This window comes from Leuresthes tenuis, unplaced genomic scaffold, assembly GCF_036924035.1.
Source record: "Leuresthes tenuis unplaced genomic scaffold, fLeuTen1.0.hap1 SCAF_18, whole genome shotgun sequence".
NCBI lineage: Eukaryota > Metazoa > Chordata > Actinopteri > Atheriniformes > Atherinopsidae > Leuresthes > Leuresthes tenuis.
The window spans coordinates 27,380,957-27,393,432 of NW_027325372.1; the positions used below are offsets into that span (position 1 = coordinate 27,380,957).

A 12,476-nucleotide genomic window follows, 5' to 3' on the forward strand; every position below is an offset into this window, starting at 1 on the left:
GAGGCTAACAATGCCACGAACACTTACGATGCTGGGAATGATGCCAGCAATGAACAGAGAAGAAGATTCAGTGTCATCAATCTGCAACACGTGCCTCTAATGAGGGGGTGAATATAGAATCCTCAATGATTACAACGTCTCTGGGAACTGTGACAACAACAAGGTTTAAACCATTTTGATATATATTGTAACCTATTGGCTAAGGAATAGTGCTGAAAATGAGGTAAATCTAATCCACCACTGTCCTTGGTCTTCTGTAGGGTTTGTAAACTAATACGTGGTGGTTTGTTTTTCCACAGAAATTTGGAGATGCATGAATCTAGTGACTTAAACCAAGTAGCAGATGGTTTTATGGGGATCATTGAGAACAAATAGTTAACTTTTGGTAGTATCATCATTTTAATGGTTGTAACTCTCCCCATAAGTGATATAGGTAAGGACTTCCAACGAGAGAGATCGTCCTCTACTCTCTTTAATAATTGCACATAATCCATCTGTACTTATCAGTTTAATATGTGATATGTCTATGCAAGGACTACATATTAAATGGATTTTTATCAATAGGAGTTGAAAAAGGAGCTTGCTCCGTTCACTCCAAGCATCGACCCGGTATTGCAGTGCCGCTGGGAACGGTGCGCTCTCCTCTGCTGTTGTGAAAAAGCAAACAGCGGTACAGGATGGAAGTTTCTTTTAGTCTGCTGAGAAAAGAGAGTGAATGCGAAGCAGACTTTAACACGGCTCTGGGAGCGAGCCGAGTGCGGGCTAACCAGGAGAAATGCTTGAAAGAAACGCGACACCGAATGAGCGGTCAGAACAAAGCCTCAATACGGTGTTCCTGTGGTGTTTTTATAAAATGCGGTGAAAATAAAGGTGTGAATGCCCCATAGAAAACTAAAAGGTGGAGCGGAAGTGTTCGGCTGCAAGAAGGTGTGAATGTCCGACTATATTTGGTGAAAAGCAGGTGAAGCAAGGTCTGAATGCCCAACCTTACATCATCAAAAGCGAGATCAGAGGTTTTTGGCTGCAAGAAGGCCATAGTTTGCCAAAAGCGGGTAAGGTGCGAATGACCGACTAAATATCAACAAAAGTGGGGGCGGAGGTCTTCGAATGCAAGTGGGTGTGAATATCCCACCATACAAGTATGGTGGAGAGGAAGCTGTGAATGGCCGACCATAGTTTGCAAAAAGCGGGTGAGAAAAGGTGCGAATGTCCAACCATACATGATCAAACCAGGGAGCGGAGGTGTTTGGCTGCGACAAGGTGTGAATGTCCACCCATAATTAATGAAAAGCGGGCAACAAGTAGGTTCGAATGCCATACCATACATCATCAAAAGCACGAGTGGATGTGTTCGGCTACAAGAAGGTTTGAATGTCCCAGCATAGTTTGTAAAAAGCGGGTAAGAAAAGGTTCGAATGCCCGAACATACACCATCAAAAGAGGGAGTGGAGGTGTTCCGTTGTAAGACGGTGTGAATGTCCGACCATAGTTGGTAAAAAGTGGGTATGAAAAGGTTCGAATGCCCAAATTCGGCTGCAAAAAACTGTGTTCGGCTGCAAAAAGGTGTGAATGTTCGACTAAAGTTTGTAAAAAGCGGGTAAGACAAGGTGCGAATGCCTGACAATGTATGATCAAAAGCGGGAGCGGAGGTGTTCAGCTGCAAGAAGGTCTAAATGTCCATTATTAATTGCTAGAAAACATGAAAGAAAATTTTCGAAAATCAATCCGCACATGATCATAAGTGGGAGAGGAGGTGTTCAGCTGCAAGAAGGTGTGAATGTCCTACCATAATTGCTGAAAAATGTGTTAGAAACAGTAAGAATGCCGGACCATACCTCATCAAAAGCTAGAGAGGTGGTGTTCGGCTGCAAGTAGGTGTGAATGTCTGACTAAAGTTCAAATATATTAACAAAAGCGGGAGCGGAGGTGTTCAGCTGCAAGAAGGTCTGAATGTCCATCAATAATTGCTAGAAAACATGAAAGAAAATTTTCGAATATCAAACCGCACATGATCATAAGCGGGAGAGGAGGTGTTCAGCTGCAGGAAGGTTTGAATGTCCACCCATAATTCCTGAAAAATGGGTAAGAAAAGGTAGTATTGCCAGACCATACATGATCAAAACAGGGAGCGGAGGTGGTTCGGCTGCAAGAAGGTGTGAATGTCCGACTAAAGTTCAAATATATTAACAAAAGCGGGAGGAGAGGTCTTCGGATGAGAGTGGTTGAGAATTTCCAACCATAATCTATAAAATGCGGTGAAAAAAAAGGTGTGATAGAACACTAAAAGGTGGAGTGGAAGTGTTCGGCTGCAAGAAGGTGTGAATGTCCGACTATATTTGGTGAAAAGCAGGTGAAGCAAGGTCTGAATGCCCAACCTTACATCATGAAAAGCGAGATCAGAGGTGTTTGGCTGAGAGAAGGCCACAGTTTGCGATGCAATAATTAAAGGCCTCATGCCAGATGTTGCCACTGAAGTAAAGAACATTTACGTGGGATGGTGTGAGGGTCCTCGTTTGGCTGACGTTCGCCGATATGCTCGCCATGCTCAGAACCAAGTTGAGACGCGTAAGACAACCAAAAGGGACAAGTGTGAAAAGGAGCTGCATTTGGCAGCCATGACCATGTATTACGCAGTTGGTGTAAACAGAGGACGAGGCCGAAGTCGAAGACGTGGACGTGTGGGAGAGGAGGTCGAAATGGGCCACGCCAGAGCTATGATCCGAATATTTGTTTTTACTGTGGCCAGACTGGACACTGGAAGAAGGACTGTCCACAGCTGAAAAGTGATGAAATTGGGCAAAAGACTGACTGAGGGTGGGAGGCAGGTTCTGGACGTCACGCGGCAGCGGAGCCTCCACTAATGGGTGATAGCACAAACACACTCACACATTTTTCCTGCTCTGTGTAGTGAAGAAACGCTTGCCGACTGTGATTCACGTAGTAAAGTTTTGCATGCTATTTCCGTCCTAGAGCAAAGATATTTCTCTCAGAATATAGGAACTTATGTTCATCAGTAGTGACGTCAGGGGAGTTTGATTGTCCTCCAAAGTTAAGTGGAAACCACATTTACTGTATGTCTGCATCAGGCCAGGTTGTGAAGGAGAAAATGACAATGCCCATTGCGTGTTGTCACTCCTGATGAGCTCTCCTTCAAACACTCATTTTTGTTATCAGAGTTGTGTCCCATTAACCTGATGGGCTGTGATCTCATGTGTAAATTAGGCATTATTTTAACTTCTACACCAGAGGGTGTTAAGGTTATGTTACAGCCTGACAAAGTTTTCACAGCAGTGCAGTTTGATTCATCGGCACTTACATATGCTTATGAGTGGAAACTTCCCAGCTCTCCTTTTTCACAACAACTAGTGGAAGAAGCAAAAGCGTTAGTTTCACCCCTTTCTGATTTCATGCAACCTACTGATTTGCACTGCACATCACACATTTCTTTGGGGCCTGACAATGACTATGAGAAGAAGTGAAAAAATATGTGCGCCTACTTTATTGGCTGTGTCGCTCACTCCAGAGCACTTCGATTTTTTTAATGTTTGTGGTACTCGCCCTCACATTTCCTTGGCCAAACGTACACACAGGCAGTGACAAGGTGTGGGAGAGTTTGTTGCTACATGTCAGAAAGAAATGGAGTGGACCGTTTCACCTGCTGATCCAAATTTGATGTTTTCTGAACGATTGTCAGCATACAAAAAAACATTTTTGAGTACAATGCATTGTCAAAGAACTGTGGACTTAATTCCTACCACAGAATCACATTTTGAAGCATGTTTTTTATCTGAAACAGATTTGTCTTCGATACCCATGTTGGCTGAAGTGCCCAATGATCTTTGGGCTAAGAGCAAATATGATGTGGGGTTGATAAAAGGCTGTGAACCAGTAATTGTCACCCCTAAATCAGACTTTTGTCCATGTAAAAAACAATACCCTTTTAAGCCTGAAGCAATTAAAGGGATTAAACCTGTTTTTCAATCTTTTCAGAAAACAGGCGTTATTGTTCCTTTTGAAAATTCACCTGTGCTTACTCCATTGATTCCTGTTAAAAAGATTAAAGATGCTGGCCAGCCAGATGAATGGCGTTTTGTACAGGACCTCCAAGCGGTGAATGCTAAAGTTCAGCCACATGCTCCTACTGTGCCCAACCCACACACTATTTTGTCTCAAATTACATCAGATGCACAGTTTTTCTCAGTGGTTGACTTGTCGCCAGTGCACCCTGATAGCCCATTTTGGTTTGCTTTTTAGTTTGAAGGGAGATCTTGGACTTTTACCCGGTTATGCCAGGGGTACTGTGAAAGTCCCACTATTTACAATGCTGCCCTCAAAGCTAGTCTGGATTAACTTCAATCAACCACAGGCTCTGCTCTTTTGCAGTATGTGGATGACATCCTTTTATGTAGTCCATCTAAACAACAGTGTGAAAAAGACAGTGAATCTGTTGAAACATCTTCATTCTTATAGCCTTAAAGCCAGCCTTTCTAATTTACAGTTTGTACAGGACGAAGTCACCTTTTTGGGTCATGTGATTTCTAAGGATGGGCGCTCACTTTCTCCTAAACATGTTGCTGCAGTTCAGATCATTCCTAAACCGGTTACTAAAAAACAGCTTATGTCATTCTTAGGTATAACATCTTACTGCAGGAACTTTATTCCTAACTACTCTTTTCTCGAAGCTCTCTTAGGTGCTCTTATCCATGGTAAAGGCCTCCAGTCAGCTGACCGTGTTCCATGGACTCCTGAGGCTGAATCAGCCTTTAGTCAGCTTAAGCTGGCTCTTCAAACAGCACCAACACTTGGCATTCCAGATCCTCATAAACCTTTCATACAGGCAGTTGATGAGAAGCATGACATCTGTTCTTATGCAGGAACATGGGGCAGGCAAAGGCCAGTGGCTCATTTCTCAGCAAAACTGGACTCTGTGGCTGCAGGCCTGCCTGGTTGTCTTCGTGCTGTTGCAGCTGCAGAGAAAGCTGTCCTGGCCTCCCAAGATATTGTGGGCTACGCTAATTTGACTGTTTTGGTTCCTCATGCTGTTGCCATTATTCTTCTCGAGCAGAAAACTTCACATCTTTCAACTGCTCGTTGGCTCAGATACACCTCTGTGATATGCCAAATGTCACTGTTAAACGTTGTACTGTTCTGAATCCTGCTACTTTGCTTCCGACTCCTGAGGATGGGGAGCCTCATGACTGTGAAGCTGTTTTGGAACAAGTTTGTACACCCCGACCTGATCTTTTAGAGACTCCTCTTCCAAACTCTGACATGATTCTTTTTGTAGATGGATCAGCTTTGCGTGATCCAGCCACAGGTACTAACTGTGTTTGGTTTGCAGTATGTTCTTCACATGACACTTTGTTGTCTGGTTCTCTTCCTAAACATTTCTCTGCTCAAACTACTGAGCTTATTGCACTTACTGAAGCTTGTAAGTTGGCAGCTGGTAAGTCTGTCACTATTTACACAGATTCCAGATATGCTTTTGGTGTTGTTCATGACTTTGGTGCGCTGTGGAAACACAGGCATTTCCTTAAATCAGATGGTAAAACTATTCTGAACTCCAAGCAGGTTTCTGATCTTCTTGATGTGATCCTTTTGCCTACAGCAATCTCGGTCTGTAAGTGTGCGGCTCACACTAACTCAGACGATCCTGTTGCTTGTGGCAATGCCAGAGCTGATGCTGCAGCTAAGCAAGCAGCTAAATCTTTTCCTGTTTTCGCTTCCCTCTCTTTGCAGGCAGAAGACTCCCTCACAGATCTCCATGCTTTGCAAACTTTTGCCTCTGCAGATGAAATTTGGTCCTCTGGACGCATTTGGTCCTCTGTGGGTGCAACTCATATGGATGGTGTTTGGATGGGACCTGATGGTAAACCCTGTCTACCTAAACATTTTTTTCCTCATTTTTCAAAATTGACACATGGGTTGGACCATGTGTCAAAAGGGGGGATGCTGAATGCACTCACTGCTCAGTGGTTCACAAAAGGGTTCAGTTCATATGCGCAAAAATACTGTCAGTCATGTATGGTTTGTGCCACACATAATGTAGGAAAGGCATTACACACATCGCAAGTTGCACACCCTCCACCAGAGAAACCTTTTGAACATTTGATGATGGATTTTGTTGAACTCACACCAGCTGAAAGAAAGAAATATGCACTAGTAATAGTGGACGTGTTTAGTAAATGGGTTGAAGTTTTCCCTGCAAAACATGCAAACAGTAATGCAGTGACTAAAGCACTGCTAAACAGAAATCATTCCTAGATGGGGCATTCCAGAGAAGATCAGCAGTGATAATGGCACACATTTTGTAAACACTGCATTGACTGAGGTTGGTAAATTCCTGGGAATAACCTTGCGCACACATTGTGCTTATCATCCACAGAGTGGAGGTGCTGTGGAAAGAGAAAATGGTACATTAAAGTCCAAGTTAGCCAAATGTTGTGAAGAAACAGGTCTGCCATGGACAAAAGTATTACCTATTGTGCTTACCTACATGAGAATGAGAATCAGAGCTCAAGTGAATCTCAGCCCATTTGAAATTTTATTTGGCAGACCTCCTAACCTGGGATTGGGACCTGTAACCAGACCCCTCCCTTCCACAACTGTTTGTGATGATGCTATGTTGTCTTACTGTCGAAACCTTTCCACTGTTCTATCTCAAGTTTCACAGACAGTAAAAGCAGCCCTTCCAGCCACAGAAAACACACCACTCCAACCAGATGACAGGTGGTGAAGGAACTTCGCAGGAAACATTGGAAGTCCAAACGTTGGCAAGGCCCGTTCCAGGTGCTACTGGTCACTCATACAGCTGTTAAAGTTGCAGAGAGAGCAACCTGGATTCATGCCAGTCACTGTAAGAAGGTACCAGAACCAGTAGATGGCTTCCACCCTGACATACATCAGCCTAACCAACACGCCCGGAAGGACAAAGATAAGAGTCAGCAGTAAAAGCTGTACTCCACCGGTGTGTTAAGTGCTAGTAACCTCTGACACCGAAGATTGAAACATCCTTGCTGAGACCTGCGATGAAGGTGATCATACACATGCTGTGAACCATGGCAGAAACTGTTTGTTGTTTGTATTTTCTTATTTGTAACCAGCATGTGCACATTGTATCTTGATTTCACAGGAAGCAATAATACAGGGCTGCTGTATTTTTCCCTGTGTGAAAGGCCTCATTGTATGTATCTCACCAAATGATTCAAATGACTCAAAGAACTTTTTTGCTTTCAAAATTTTTCCTCTAGTGACGCTGACTTAGAGAGGCATGAAGATAATCATATTTAATTGTTCATGTTTTGATTGTTTATCATTGGACCCTTTATCACTATGATGCCTGCATTTTAAACTCACGTTGTGTGCAAATGCAGGCTGATGTTTTACAGATAAAGTTATTATTTTCCATGTTTCTTTTGGGTTAATTAATATAATGGTATTATTATAATCAAAAGGGAGGAATGTAATGGAAAATAATTCTTATATGCATTGTATTGAGTGTTACTGTGTATAACCTGCAAATGACTGAGCTGCAAGGTACCACCCTGCCCTGTTTTCTTAAATTCCTCTTTACAATGGTGGGCTTGTTATTATGAGATAGCTGCACTTTAGGGGGGACAGGGTTAGGCTGGTATTTACGAGTGTGTCTGGGTAACCTCAACTAATGGTTGGGGAGGAAAGTTAGAAGAACAATCAACTATACCCAAAAACAGATGACGTGATGAGTGGGCAATATAACTGTGTGTTTTTGCTTCAGTGGTCAGAGCAACTCTGTATTCTGTACTGTGTTGTTCTCTCTTGCAAGATATTATTATTAAAGCCTCTTATCTCCTCAAAAGAAAATAACTGACTCCCCAAGTGCAAGTGTCAGGACAAATGATCAAACTTCTCCAAGCTTCAGTCTGCAGAGAGGTACAAGACAGGGTTGCCCACTTTCGCCCTCACTTTTTGCTATTTTCATCGAACCTTTAGCAGCTGCTATCAGACAAGATAGAAATATTAAAGGCATCCAACCCCAAAATATTGAGCATAAAATAAGTCTTTATGCTGATGATGTATTACTTTTCCTTCAGAACTCACAGACGTCTCTCACTCACACGATCACACTCATAAATAAATTCTCAGCACTTTCTGACTACTCTATCAATTGGTCTAAGACCACAGTTCTGCCCATTAACTATAGGGACCAGAATATACCTGCGATCACTTTACAGTCAGGAAATATTAGATATTTAGGCATAAACATTTCCTCCAGGCTCTCAGAGCTAACAAAGCTAAATTATGTGCAATTATTAAAGACAGTAGAGGACGATCTCTCTCGTTTGAAGTCCTTACCTATATCACTTATGGGGAGAGTTACAACCATTAAAATGATGATACTACCAAAAGTTAACTATTTGTTCTCAATGATCCCCATAAAACCATCTGCTACTTGATTTAAGTCACTAGGTTCATGCATCTCCAAATTTCTGTGGAAAAACAAACCACCACGTATTAGTTTAAAAACCCTACAGAAGACCAAGGACAGTGGTGGATTAGATTTACCTAATTTTCAGCACTATTCCTTAGCCAATAGGTTACAGTATATATCAAAATGGTTTAAACCTAGCCCAATAGATGAACCATGGATAAATATAGAACAAGCATTGTGTGATAATCTGGAAATCTCTGACCTGCCACTTATTAGTCAAAACGTAAAAAATCACAAATGTTTCAAGAGCATTAACATCAGCACCTCTCTGACAGCCTGGTGGGAATTTCTTAAAATAACAAAGTTTTCACTTGTCCCGTGTAAGCTTACACCCATCTGGAACAATCCTGACATCCTGCAAAACAAAAAAATGCTAAACTTTACTCTCTGGAAGATCAAAGGAATCAAACATCTGGAACATATAATCCAAAATGGACATTTTATTTCATTTGATGAGCTCATATCACAACATGAGATAGGCAGCAATAAATTCCTAGAATATCAACAACTTAAGTCTATAATAACAAAGAAATATATCCTCCACCAACCAGACTTACAACTCCTGATTAGGGTAGTAGAATTTCTAAGCATCTGCACCCCAAAACTACTATCAAAAATATATAAATTATTGTCTAAGATAGATGACACAATGTCTCTACCGTCCTCAAAATGGGAGGCGTATTTATCCATCAGTTCTAGTCATAGCTTCTGGCCACATATATGTTTGAACACCTTCAGAATGACTCGAAATCCTAATTTACAGCTCATACAATACAAAATTCTTCATAGAACACACTATACAGGACAAAGGATGTTCAGGATAGGTCTAACACACTCAAACATCTGCTCACATTGCACAGATAACACACCTGATGATTATGCACACGCTTTGTGGTTTTGTGCGCCTGTCCAGAGGTTCTGGCTTGAAGTCTGTGCGGACCTATCAACATGACTAAAGTGTAGCATTCCTGCATGCCCCACACTGTGCATACTGGGTGACTTAGACAACATCAATGTGGAATTTAGCTTAGCACACATGATCCTCACAGTGTTATGTATAGCAAAGAAAACTATTCTCATGAACTGGAAAGCGAAGAACAATCTGTGTATTAACCAGTTTAGAAATTTTCTTTTAGATTATATTAGCATGGAAACAATGTCTGCTTCCTCAAAACATCAATTGGCTGAATTTAATTCTCTCTGGTCCCTTCTGATTAGCTTGATCACATAGTGGTGGTGGTGGGTTGCTGTCCCGTCGCTCTGGGCGGTTGGGTGTGTGCTGGGGGGGGCTGTGTGGCTTCGGGCGTCTGGTGGTCTCTCGGGTCGTGGGGAAATACAGCAGCCCTGTATTATTGCTTCCTGTGAAATCAAGATACAATGTGCACATGCTGGTTACAAATAAGAAAATACAAACAACAAACAGTTTCTTCCATGGTTCACAGCATGTGTATGATCATCTTCATCGCTGGTCTCAGTAAGGATGTTTCAATCTTCGGTGTCAGAGGTTACTAGCACTTAACACACCGGTGGAGTACAGCTTTTACTGCTGACTCTTATCTTTGTCCTTCCGGGCGTGTTGGTTAGGCTGATGTATGTCAGGGTGGAAGTCATCTACTGGTTCTGGTACCTTCTTACAGTGACTGGCATGAATCCAGGTTGCTCTCTCTGCAACTTTAACAGCTGTGTGAGTGACCAGTAGCACCTGGAACGGGCCTTGCCAACGTTTGGACTTCCAATGTTTCCTGCGAAGTTCCTTCACCACCTGTCATCTGGTTGGAGTGGTGTGTTTTCTGTGGCTGGAAGGGCTGCTTTTACTGTCTGTGAAACTTGAGATAGAACAGTGGAAAGGTTTCGACAGTAAGACAACATAGCATCATCACAAACAGTTGTGGAAGGGAGGGGTCTGGTTACAGGTCCCAATCCCAGGTTAGGAGGTCTGCCAAATAAAGTTTCAAATGGGCTGAGATTCACTTGAGCTCTGATTCTCATTCTCATGTAGGTAAGCACAATAGGTAATGCTTTTGTCCATGGCAGACCTGTTTCTTCACAACATTTGGCTAACTTGGACTTTAATGTACCATTTTCTCTTTCCACAGCACCTCCACTCTGTGGATGATAAGCACAATGTGTGCGCAAGCTTATTCCCAGGAATTTACCAACCTCAGTCAATGCAGTGTTTACAAAATGTGTGCCATTATCACTGCTGATCTTCTCTGGAATGCCCCATCTAGGAATGATTTCTGTTTAGCAGTGCTTTAGTCACTGCATTATTGTTTGCATGCTTTGCAGGGAAAACTTCAACACATTTACTAAACACGTCCACTATTACTAGTGCATATTTCTTTCCTTCAGCTGGTGTGAGTTCAACAAAATCCATCATCAAATGTTCAAAAGGTTTCTCTGGTGGAGGGTGTGCAACTTGCGATGTGTGTAATGCCTTTCCTACATTATGTGTGGCACAAACCATACATGACTGACAGTATTTTTGCGCATATGAACTGAACCCTTTTGTGAACCACTGAGCAGTGAGTGCATTCAGCATCCCCCCTTTTGACACATGGTCCAACCCATGTGTCAATTTTGAAAAATGAGGAAAAAAATGTTTAGGTAGACAGGGTTTACCATCAGGTCCCATCCAAACACCATCCGTATGAGTTGCACCCACAGAGGACCAAATGCGTCCAGAGGACCAAATTTCATCTGCAGAGGCAAAAGTTTGCAAAGCATGGAGATCTGTGAGGGAGTCTTCTGCCTGCAAAGAGAGGGAAGCGAAAACAGGAAAAAAATTAGCTGCTTGCTTAGCTGCAGCATCAGCTCTGGCATTGCCACAAGCAACAGGATCGTCTGAGTTAGTGTGAGCCGCACACTTACAGACCGAGATTGCTGTAGGCAAAAGGATCGCATCAAGAAGATCAGAAACCTGCTTGGAGTTCAGAATAGTTTTACCATCTGATTTAAGGAAATGCCTGTGTTTCCACAGCGCACCAAAGTCATGAACAACACCAAAAGCATATCTGGAATCTGTGTAAATAGTGACAGACTTACCAGCTGCCAACTTACAAGCTTCAGTAAGTGCAATAAGCTCAGTAGTTTGAGCAGAGAAATGTTTAGGAAGAGAACCAGACAACAAAGTGTCATGTGAAGAACATACTGCAAACCAAACACAGTTAGTACCTGTGGCTGGATCACGCAAAGCTGATCCATCTACAAAAAGAATCATGTCAGAGTTTGGAAGAGGAGTCTCTAAAAGATCAGGTCGGGGTGTACAAACTTGTTCCAAAACAGCTTCATGAGCGTCATGAGGCTCCCCATCCTCAGGAGTCGGAAGCAAAGTAGCAGGATTCAGAACAGTACAACGTTTAACAGTGACATTTGGCATATCAAGGAGCACAGAGGTGTATCTGATCCAACAAGCAGTTGAAAGATGTGAAGTTTTCTGCTCGAGAAGAATAATGGCAACAGCATGAGGAACCAAAACAGTCAAATTAGCGTAGCCCACAATATCTTGGGAGGCCAGGACAGCTTTCTCTGCAGCTGCAACAGCACGAAGACAACCAGGCAGGCCTGCAGCCACAGAGTCCAGTTTTGCTGAGAAATGAGCCACTGGCCTTTGCCTGCCCCATGTTCCTGCATAAGAACAGATGTCATACAACCATGCTTCTCATCAACTGCCTGTATGAAAGGTTTATGAGGATCTGGAATGCCAAGTGTTGGTGCTGTTTGAAGAGCCAGCTTAAGCTGACTAAAGGCTGATTCAGCCTCAGGAGTACATGGAACACGATCAGCTGACTAGAGCTGCATGTCATAACTGCAGCTGCCTTTACCATGGATAAGAGCACCTAAGAGAGCTTCGAGAAAAGAGTAGTTAGGAATAAAGTTCCTGCAGTAAGATGTTATACCTAAGAATGACATAAGCTGTTTTTTAGTAACCGGTTTAGGAATGATCTGAACTGCAGCAACACGTTTAGGAGAAAGTGAGCGCCCATCCTTAGAAATCACATGACCC

The 12,476-nt window shown here is 42.7% G+C and overlaps 1 pseudogene; it reads left to right on the forward strand.

Moving 5' to 3' along the window:
- The first annotated feature begins 466 nt into the window (after window positions 1-466).
- On the forward strand, window positions 467-643 carry LOC140276231 (U2 spliceosomal RNA; annotated as a pseudogene).
- Window positions 644-12,476: the final 11,833 nt, after the last annotated feature.